This window comes from Myotis lucifugus, unplaced genomic scaffold (assembly GCF_000147115.1).
Source record: "Myotis lucifugus unplaced genomic scaffold, Myoluc2.0 scaffold_6334, whole genome shotgun sequence".
In the NCBI taxonomy this organism is placed as follows: domain Eukaryota; kingdom Metazoa; phylum Chordata; class Mammalia; order Chiroptera; family Vespertilionidae; genus Myotis; species Myotis lucifugus.
In genome coordinates, this window is record NW_005877382.1 from 1 (window position 1) to 8,722 (window position 8,722).

At 40.7% G+C, this 8,722-nt stretch overlaps 1 pseudogene; it reads left to right on the forward strand.

The window, feature by feature from the left end:
- The first annotated feature begins 3,793 nt into the window (after positions 1-3,793).
- On the forward strand, positions 3,794-4,777 carry LOC102440603 (annotated as a pseudogene).
- The last annotated feature ends 3,945 nt before the right edge of the window (positions 4,778-8,722 follow it).

The window sequence follows — 8,722 nt, forward strand, 5'->3', positions numbered from 1 at the left end:
AGATAGCCTGGGAATAAAAGGTGAACTGAAAAATGAAGACAGAGAAAAGGTAACAAATTAAAATGTTAAAGTTTCTGTTAACTGAGCATTTTTGGAGTATTCATCTTTTAAGATTTTGTTTTTAAAAAATCATCTTATTACAAAGATATTTTTGAGTAAACCTTAAGTGATTATTTGAAGACTTTTGCTTATAGAGTATTGCTTTAATGTCTAATTCAATTAAATTTGCTGAAAGACAGGCATGGTGGGTATAAAACAGATTCCAAAGAAAACCTCAGTGTTGTTAGGAGGTGAAATTGTGTTTTTCTAGATAATGTTTTATAGCTGCTTTTTTCTTAGTTCCAGAAACATTTTAAATGAAAAAGTAAACAAAATGTGACATTTGCTTCTTTTTTGTATCTATAATTTTGTACATTTTAACCTTTCACAGATAAAGTGGGAAGAAAGGATTGCATTTCTAAGCAACAGACAAAAAGACTGGAAAGGAATACTTAAATAAATTCTGCTATGTATCTGCCATAATGCAGGCTTCTAATCCTCCTGCCTATCTCCATATAAATGATTCTGTTCAAGACCATAGATGTTTTCTTCACTAAAAGCAGTAAAGCTCTTTTAGATGAAATGTCTAAAAACATCTTGTAATAACTTGGAGCATGCTGGCAAGAGTAGTCACTTGTGACTATGTGTGAAACCCCCTCAGCCAGTCGATATTGTAATAAGCAAAAATGGTAGCATCACTCCATTATTCAGAAAAGCCAACAGCGTGCTTGTTCCTTAGGCTGCAGCATTCATTAAGAAAAGCTTACTGGGCTGAAAGCTGGAAACAGATGATAACGGGATATGATTTTCATATTTAATGCTTTCCTTGGAAGAGTATGTGTGCTACAGATTGATAGAAGAATCAACTGCTACTTTACTAAAAGACTTTCAGGTTTGCCCTATAGCTACCGATGGAATCATTCAGCCAAGAAATTAACTTTTTCTTCTTTTACCTGCTTTATATATCTGCTAAGCAGGCTGCCTGGCTGCCAGTAAATGTTATTATGCAGTTAACTGTTTGGTATTTAAGACTCTTATCAGAAAAGAAACAGAGGCCACACTATTTTGTTTTTATAGTAGGAGGAAGGTTTTAGTTTTTCTTTTTATTTCTGTGCATTAGCAGGCATTAATCTGAGTTTATAGGAAGTTTTCGTTTTCCTTCCCAAAGATTAAAAAGTTAAAAAACCTAGAATTTGGCACATTCTTTAAACTATAAGATACAAAACACCAAGCTCCAGTAACCCTGACCTATATAAAAAGGCCTTTAATGATAAATGATTTCTATGACATTAGATGTATGTCAAATATGGTATGATGTGATGTGATAGACTTATAAACCATTCAGGTAGTGTTTGTGTTTGACATTTCATCATGAAATAATTGATGTGTTGTTAATCTATAAATTGGTTTATCTTCCTATGCCATTCCTGATAGACACATTCTTGGTGTAGCAGTGTCAGTGGTACTTAAGTACAACAGGAGACTTTTATTTTTCTATTTTACAACTGATTCCTTACTTTCCATATAGTTATGTAGTCTCCTTTTCAGTCATATTTAAAATTAGGGCAGAGATACATCTCTGACAACTCCTTAAAAAAATTACATATGATAATTAGAAGAGAAGTTTTTCCTTTATACTGAAAAGTGCCATCTCCTTAAAAGCTTTGACTGTTGACTGTATGTAAGAATCAAATAGGTAATATTTTGAGAAACTTATATCTTGTCTTTTTCACTTTCCCATTGATGTTCCATCAGTTAAAAGGTAAACACATTTCAGCAAAATCATGAGTTGGTTAATCCTTATTAAGTGATACTAATTCCAGGAGAGTTCCTTATCATGAGTTATGTTGTTTCTCAGTGGAAATCTGCAATCCTCTTCTTTAGGAGTCAAATGAATTAGTCTCTGTCCAGAGTCACTGGTCTCCAGAGACTGGCCTGAAGCAGAGTACAGTCTTACTGGTTGAAGTCAGTAAATGGTTTTTGAGCAAGTGTTCTGTTTGAGAAGCCACAGTAGGCCCTTCTGTGAATGCCACAATACTTGCCCTTCTGGTGCATCCCACAACGTGCTATTCTTTCTATGGCGTGGGATAGTGTGTATAGGAGCAGGCATGAGATACATAGAGAAAGAACATAGTCCTCCTCTGAAATGAATAATCCATGGCTTGATAGAGGAGGTGATGTTTGATCCGCTGGTATGAAGTAGGATTTCAGTCAGTGGGGATGTGATAGTCATTCCAGGGTTAGGAGATGCTATGAGTAAAGGAGTAGGAAAGCCCAGTGTGTAGTTTTTGCATCTGGCTAAAGTCTAACTAGTGTTCTTGCAGGGAAGTGGTGGATAATGAGCTTGGAAAGGTGCATCATGGAACTTAGTACTAGGCTCAAGAATTAAGATTTGCTCCCAGAATCACATGTGTGTGTGAGGGATGGGGGCCGTAGGTGAAGAAAGGACTTGTGAACAGAGCAGCTGCATTGCAGGTGTGCAGCTAGGAAGACGAGGCTGCCAGTGCTGTGCAGGATGAGCTGGAGGAAGAAGCTTGTGGAGCTGAGGAGATCAGGGTCAGGTCAGATAGGAGGAATTCACCAAAGGCCTGAAGGGGGTGGCCATTGAAGTGGAAAACACTGATGAAGGGGAGAGGATCTATCAGTTTAATGGTAATTCAGAATTATAAAAAGGTATTTAATTGTGCAACTTTCAACCATAAGCATACGATTATTATGCTTATTTTATAGGAAGGCACAGAGTAGTTAACTTGCCCAAGACTACACAGCTAGGCAGAGTCAAAATTAGTAGAGTAATTTGGATGCTCTACTAAGAAAAGTCATGAAGTAGGAGTTGTGTGGGTTTTTTAAAGTAAAACTCTACCTCAGTTTTATAATATGGCATCCAATGTTTTTATGGATCTAGTGGATACTAGAATTGTATGTTCTCTTAAGTGGTCTCTTCATCCCCCAAGCTTGTTTTCAGTATTAGTTTCTTAGCAATTTTTGTTGTTGTTAATGGATAGCAACAAGACAATGCTCAGGTCCCTATTTGACTCCTCACAAATTGTACTGTAATTTAGTAATGTTTCTACTAAAAGCATAAGCGAACTTAATATTTCATAGGATGAGTACACTCTGCCAGGGCTGGGGGATCTGGGAATTTCATCACAGGGCTAAAGGCTGGTTGGGACATTCCACTTCCACTGTTGTAAACCTTTCCGCAAGGGTCATGTGGAGAATGGCTGTGCAGGTTGTTACTTCCACTTCTAATGAGAATAGTAATATTGGGTAATTATCATTGCAGAGTTGTTCTGTGTCAGGTGCTGCATTAAGCTCTTTATATTCATCAACACATTTAATACTCTCAACAATACTGGAAGTAGATACGATTATTGTGCTTATTTTATCGGAAGGCGCAGAGTGGTTAACTTGCCCAAGACTACACAGCTAGGCAGAGTCAAAATTCAAACCTAGATCATATAGCTTCAGTATCCATGCTAATAGCCATCCAGCTAAACTGACTTCTAAGGTAGTATGGGTGAGATGCTCTTCGAAAGTTGGGAGAAATTCTGGTCAAATAAAAGCAGCCTAGCCACTTCATATGAAATATTTCAGTTATTCATTTAAATGCTGCATTTTTACCTAAACTTGGAGAGGGTGAAATGGCCTCTCTTGGGTACTGGAGAAGCTGCCACTAATTCTGGATCCAGTGCCACGTGTCACTGATACCCACATGCCATGCACTCCGGATTCCTTTTGACCTAAGTCCAGTATGGCAACTCTCAAGGACCAGATGATTGTGATTCTTCCTAAGGAAGAACAAAGCCCCCAGAATAAGATTCCAATCGTTGAGGTTGGTGCTGCTGGCATGAACTGTGCCATTAGTATCTTAATGAAGGTCTTGGCAGGTGAACTTGCTCTTGTTGATATCTTGGAAGACAAATTGAAGGGACAGATGATGGATCTGCAACGTGGAAGCCTTTTTCTTAGAACACCAAACATTGTCTCTGGCAAAGACTATAATAGGACTGCAAACTCCAAGCTGGTTATTATCACAGCTGGGGCATGTCAACAGGGGGGACAGAGCTGCTTTCTTTTGGTCCAGAGTAGTGTAAACATCTTTAAATTCATCATTCCTAATACACCCCCAATTTCAACTTGCATATTGTTTCCAATCCAGTGGATATCTTGACCTATGTGGCTTGGAAGATAAACGGCTTTCCCAAAGACCGTGTTATTGAAAGTGGTTGCTCTCTGGATTCAGCTCAGTTTCGGTACTTCATGGGGGGAAGGCTGGGAGTTCACCCATTAAGCTGTCATGGGTGGGTCCTTGGGGAGCATGAAGATGCTCATGTGCCTTTAGAGTGGTGAATGTTGCTGGTGTCTCCCTGAAGAATTTGCACCCTAATTTAGGCACCGACGTAGATAAGGAACAGTGGAAAGAAGCTCACAAATAGGTGGCTGACAATGCTTATGAGGTGATCGAACTGAAAGGCTACACATCCTGGGCCACTGGATTATCTGTGGCAGCTTTGGCAGAAAGTATAATGAAGAATCTTAGGTGGGTGTATCCAATTTCTACCATGATTAAGGGTCTCTGTGGAATAAAAGAAGACGACTTCCTTAGTGTTCTTTGTCCCTTGGGACAGAATGGAATTTCAGACATCGTGAAGGGACTCTGACCCTTGAGGAAAAGGCTCGTATGAAGAAGAGTGTGGGTACACTTTGGGGGACCCAAAGAGAGCTGCAGTTTTAAAGTCTTCTGATGCACCACTCCACTGTCTAGGCTACAGCAGGATTGTGGTTGGAGATTGTGCATATTGTCCTTTTTTCCTGATCTGTGACTGAAGCAGCAATAAGATAGCCTAGAGAAAAACATCAGTTTCCTAAAGGTAGATAGTAATAGTTCATCAATCCCTGCAGCTATATCCTGGATGGTACTTACCTTGTGTTGTCCTGAACTGGTTAGTGTGAAATAGTTCCACCTCCTCAAAGGCACCACTTCCAGTGTTGCACATGCTACAGTTGCCCTTCAAACTAGATGTATGTCTGCTGTGTGTTATATAATTAGTGGCTCCTTTACCCAGCATGCCTAGTCCAACTTTTTTCTCCAATTAATCACATCCTAGGATCCAATGTGTAAATACGATAGTGCATGTCTTGCAGGTAACTATTCTAAAAGATCTTATTTTGTGTACTATATATGTCAGAATAGTGTACATTGCTGTATAATAGAAGAATAAGTCTACGTATAAATAATGTAGCCAACTATCCAAATGTCATACCAACTAAAACACCAAATAAACTGACCAGTAAAAAGAAAAGGTCTCCTTGGTGCTAAAATATTCCAGCCAAATCAGGTGAGCCATGGAAAGAGTGCCTGTCTCTAAACTGCTCATGTTTGTGATAAAAGGATCAGCTGTTTGAATTGGCTGCAGAGGGTAGAAAAAATACCTGCAAGCTCAACTGAAGAACTTCAAGGGAGAAGACATAGTGCACCTAATGTGCAGTGGCTTCACCTGGCTCCACTCTGGCTGCTGCCTTCAGGCCAGGAGGCACAGGTGCTCGCAGGAGGACACTGTGGCCTGCACTGAGATGTTGAGAGCCCTAGGGATTTGGGCCTGGCCCTGTCATACCTTCTATAGGAAAGGACAGTGGGGGAGGGGCAAGATTGATAGATTATTACTTAAAGTTATCTATACAAGCCCCAATTTCTCACTCTTACTAGGCCACAGTGCTTCCTTCACCAACAGTCTTCTTGAATCACTGCTCAGTTATAAACACTGCAAGCCCCAATGTGGGGCTCTGAGAGGTTGCCCAGGTTTCTAATACCAAGCTGTTGTGCCTTCATGGGATGGTGACCGCTCAGCTCTGCTGTCCTCAAAGTTGTGATTTCATTTGACCTAGAGTGATGACAAGTTGAAAAGTAGTCTTTCTGTGTTCAGCTGGGACCTCTTTTAACAGCCTTTTTATTTACGTGTTTCTGTTCAGAAAACAATGAGAAACTGAACAGTTTTTCAAATCCTGGCCCTAAAACTAGATCTGCCACCCTTTTTTCAGGAGAGGGTAGAAAACCTTCTTTCCAGGCTCACTGGACTATGAGCTCACACAGGGCACGGCCTAGGCCCCTTCCCCTACTTCACCTGGTGAGTGATAAGGGCCTGCCCACCTGCAAAGAGGAAGGGGAGAGCTGTTCTTTAAGCCTGTGTGCATTCCATTCAGATGAAGTCCCAACTATTCAACTCCTTCCTTTTGGGGGTGCCTTCCACATGAGTAGTAGGGAGTGTGGCTCAGATTTATAGCTAACACTTGCATTGGTCTTACTATGTCTCATGCACTGTTCTAAGGACTTTTTAATATAAATATATATAAATATACACACAAGCATATATATATACTCATTGCAACAACTTTACAAAGTAAGGACTGTTTTTATACCCATTTTACAGATTAGGAAATGGAGGCCCAACGAAGTAAAGTAATTTGTCCCCAGATCACACAACTGGTTAGTGGCAGAGTTAGTGTTCAGATCCCAGAAGACTGGTCCAGAGCCTTAATTAATAAATATATCAACTCATTTATCAGTTACTAGAAGAAAGGTTTCACTTAGGAAATGCTGGGAAGGTGTCTTTCTTTAAGGGATTTAGCCTTCTCTCATAGTCAAGAATGAAAATAATATTTTTAAAACTTACCTTTTGTGGAGCCATTTGTATATACAACTGTCATTGCTTTGCTCTTCTCAGTACTGTAGTGGAATTATGGGACAAGTATGTTGTGTATCAAAAGCTCTTACAAGTGAAGGAATTGCACATCGTATAGTGGAGTGATAGGAAGGAGAGAGACAGTGAATGAGAAGGGGGAAAGGAAACAAGTCATTTCAGCAATAGGAAGACAAATTTTGTGGGAAACACTGTTTCTTTTCTCCCTCTGATAGTATAAGGGATTACAGAAGCTGCCACAGAACAAGTATTGATTTCTTATTCTTTGGAAGACTTTCTAAACTTTTTAAACTTATATTCTATGAAATACTTTATTATTAGAAAAAGACAGTCTTTTTCATACAGTGTGAAAATAATGTGTGTGTGCCTAGAACTTTTTTGGAAAGGAATCTGGCAATAACTATCACAGTTAAATATGCACATACGCTTATTTTAGCAATCCCTCTTTTGGTAATCATCTAGAAATAAAAGCTCCAGTTAATTTAATAGTGTTAATACAGTAAGACAATTTAAATATGTGAAGAAGGAATGGACAGGTTGTTGATGCATTTTAAGAAGAAGGAGCCTGCCTGTGGATGAGATCGCTCTTTTAATTGTGGTAGACTATGAGTTGCTTCTATCCTTACTAAAATCTCTCAGAATTAGAAAATGGAGTTGGAGTTCTGTCTCTCTACTGTAGATCTGCACATTACTTTTGTGAACAGGGAACTATAAGAGATACATTTATATCCCAAGCCACCCTGTTTGGGAATTAGGGAGAATATATAAGGCATATTAAATTGCACTGTAAAAGAAAGGACTCTTGCCTTGCTATTCTGTGACATTTGCCTAGCATCTGTTCTTTACTTGAAAATCATGACTTAACTTTGTATTGTTTTTATCAAAGCAGTGATTTAGGCCTAGAGGTGTTGGGAAAAGGTTGATGCTAGGGTGTGTGTGTGTTTATTTTTTGAAAATCACCTACTGGTCCAATTTAAGGATGCTGAATTTCTCTTGAAACTTCTATCTGCTTTTCTCCTACACTTCTCATGTACACGGCATGGACTTGATTTTATGTATCAGGTACAAGTTTCATTTAGAGTCTATTTTAGTAGATCTGAGTTTGTATTGGTTGAACTTAGTAAGAAATTAGACATAGACTTCAGATTCATTATTGGGGATTTTTATGTTGCTGTTGTTTCAAAAACGCTATGGTGCCCAGCGTGTGTGGCTCAATGTTTGAGTATCAACCTACGCACTAGGACAGTGATGGCGAACCTTTTGAGCTCGGCATGTCAGCATTTTGAAAAACCCTAACTTAACTCTGGTGCTGTGTCACATATATAAATTTTTTGATATTTGCAATCATAGTAAAACAAAGACTTATATTTTTTATATTTATTTTATACTAGAGGCCCGGTGCACAAAAATTTGTGCACTCGGGGCGGGGGAAAGGGGTCCCTCAGCCCATCCTGTGCCCTCTCGCAGTCTGGGACCCCTCAGGAGATAATGACCTGCTGGCTTAGGCCTGCTCCTGGGTGGCAGAGGGCAGGCCCAATCCCTAGGTGCAGCCCCTGGTTGGGCTCAGAGCAGGGCCGATTGGGGAGTTGGGGCGCTACCCCCTGTCATGCACAGAGCAGGGCGGATCGGGAGGTTGCAATGCCACCCCTAGTCAAGCTCAGGGTAGAGCTGATTGGGGGGTTGGGGCACCGCCCTCTGTCACACTCAAGGCAGGGTCGATAGGGAAGTTGCGGTGCCACCCCCTGTCACACACAGAGCAGAGCCCATCAGGGGGCTTGGGGCTCCGTACCCTGTCACACAAAGAGCAGGGCCGATCAGGGGGTTGAGGAGCTCCCCCCTGTCATGCACAGAGCAGGGCCAATCAGGGGGTTGAGGAGCTCCCCCCTGTCACGCACAGAGTGGGGCCGATCAGGGGGTTGAGGAGCTCCCCCATGTCACTCACAGAGTAGGGCTGATAGGGGAGTTGGGGCACCGCCCCCTGT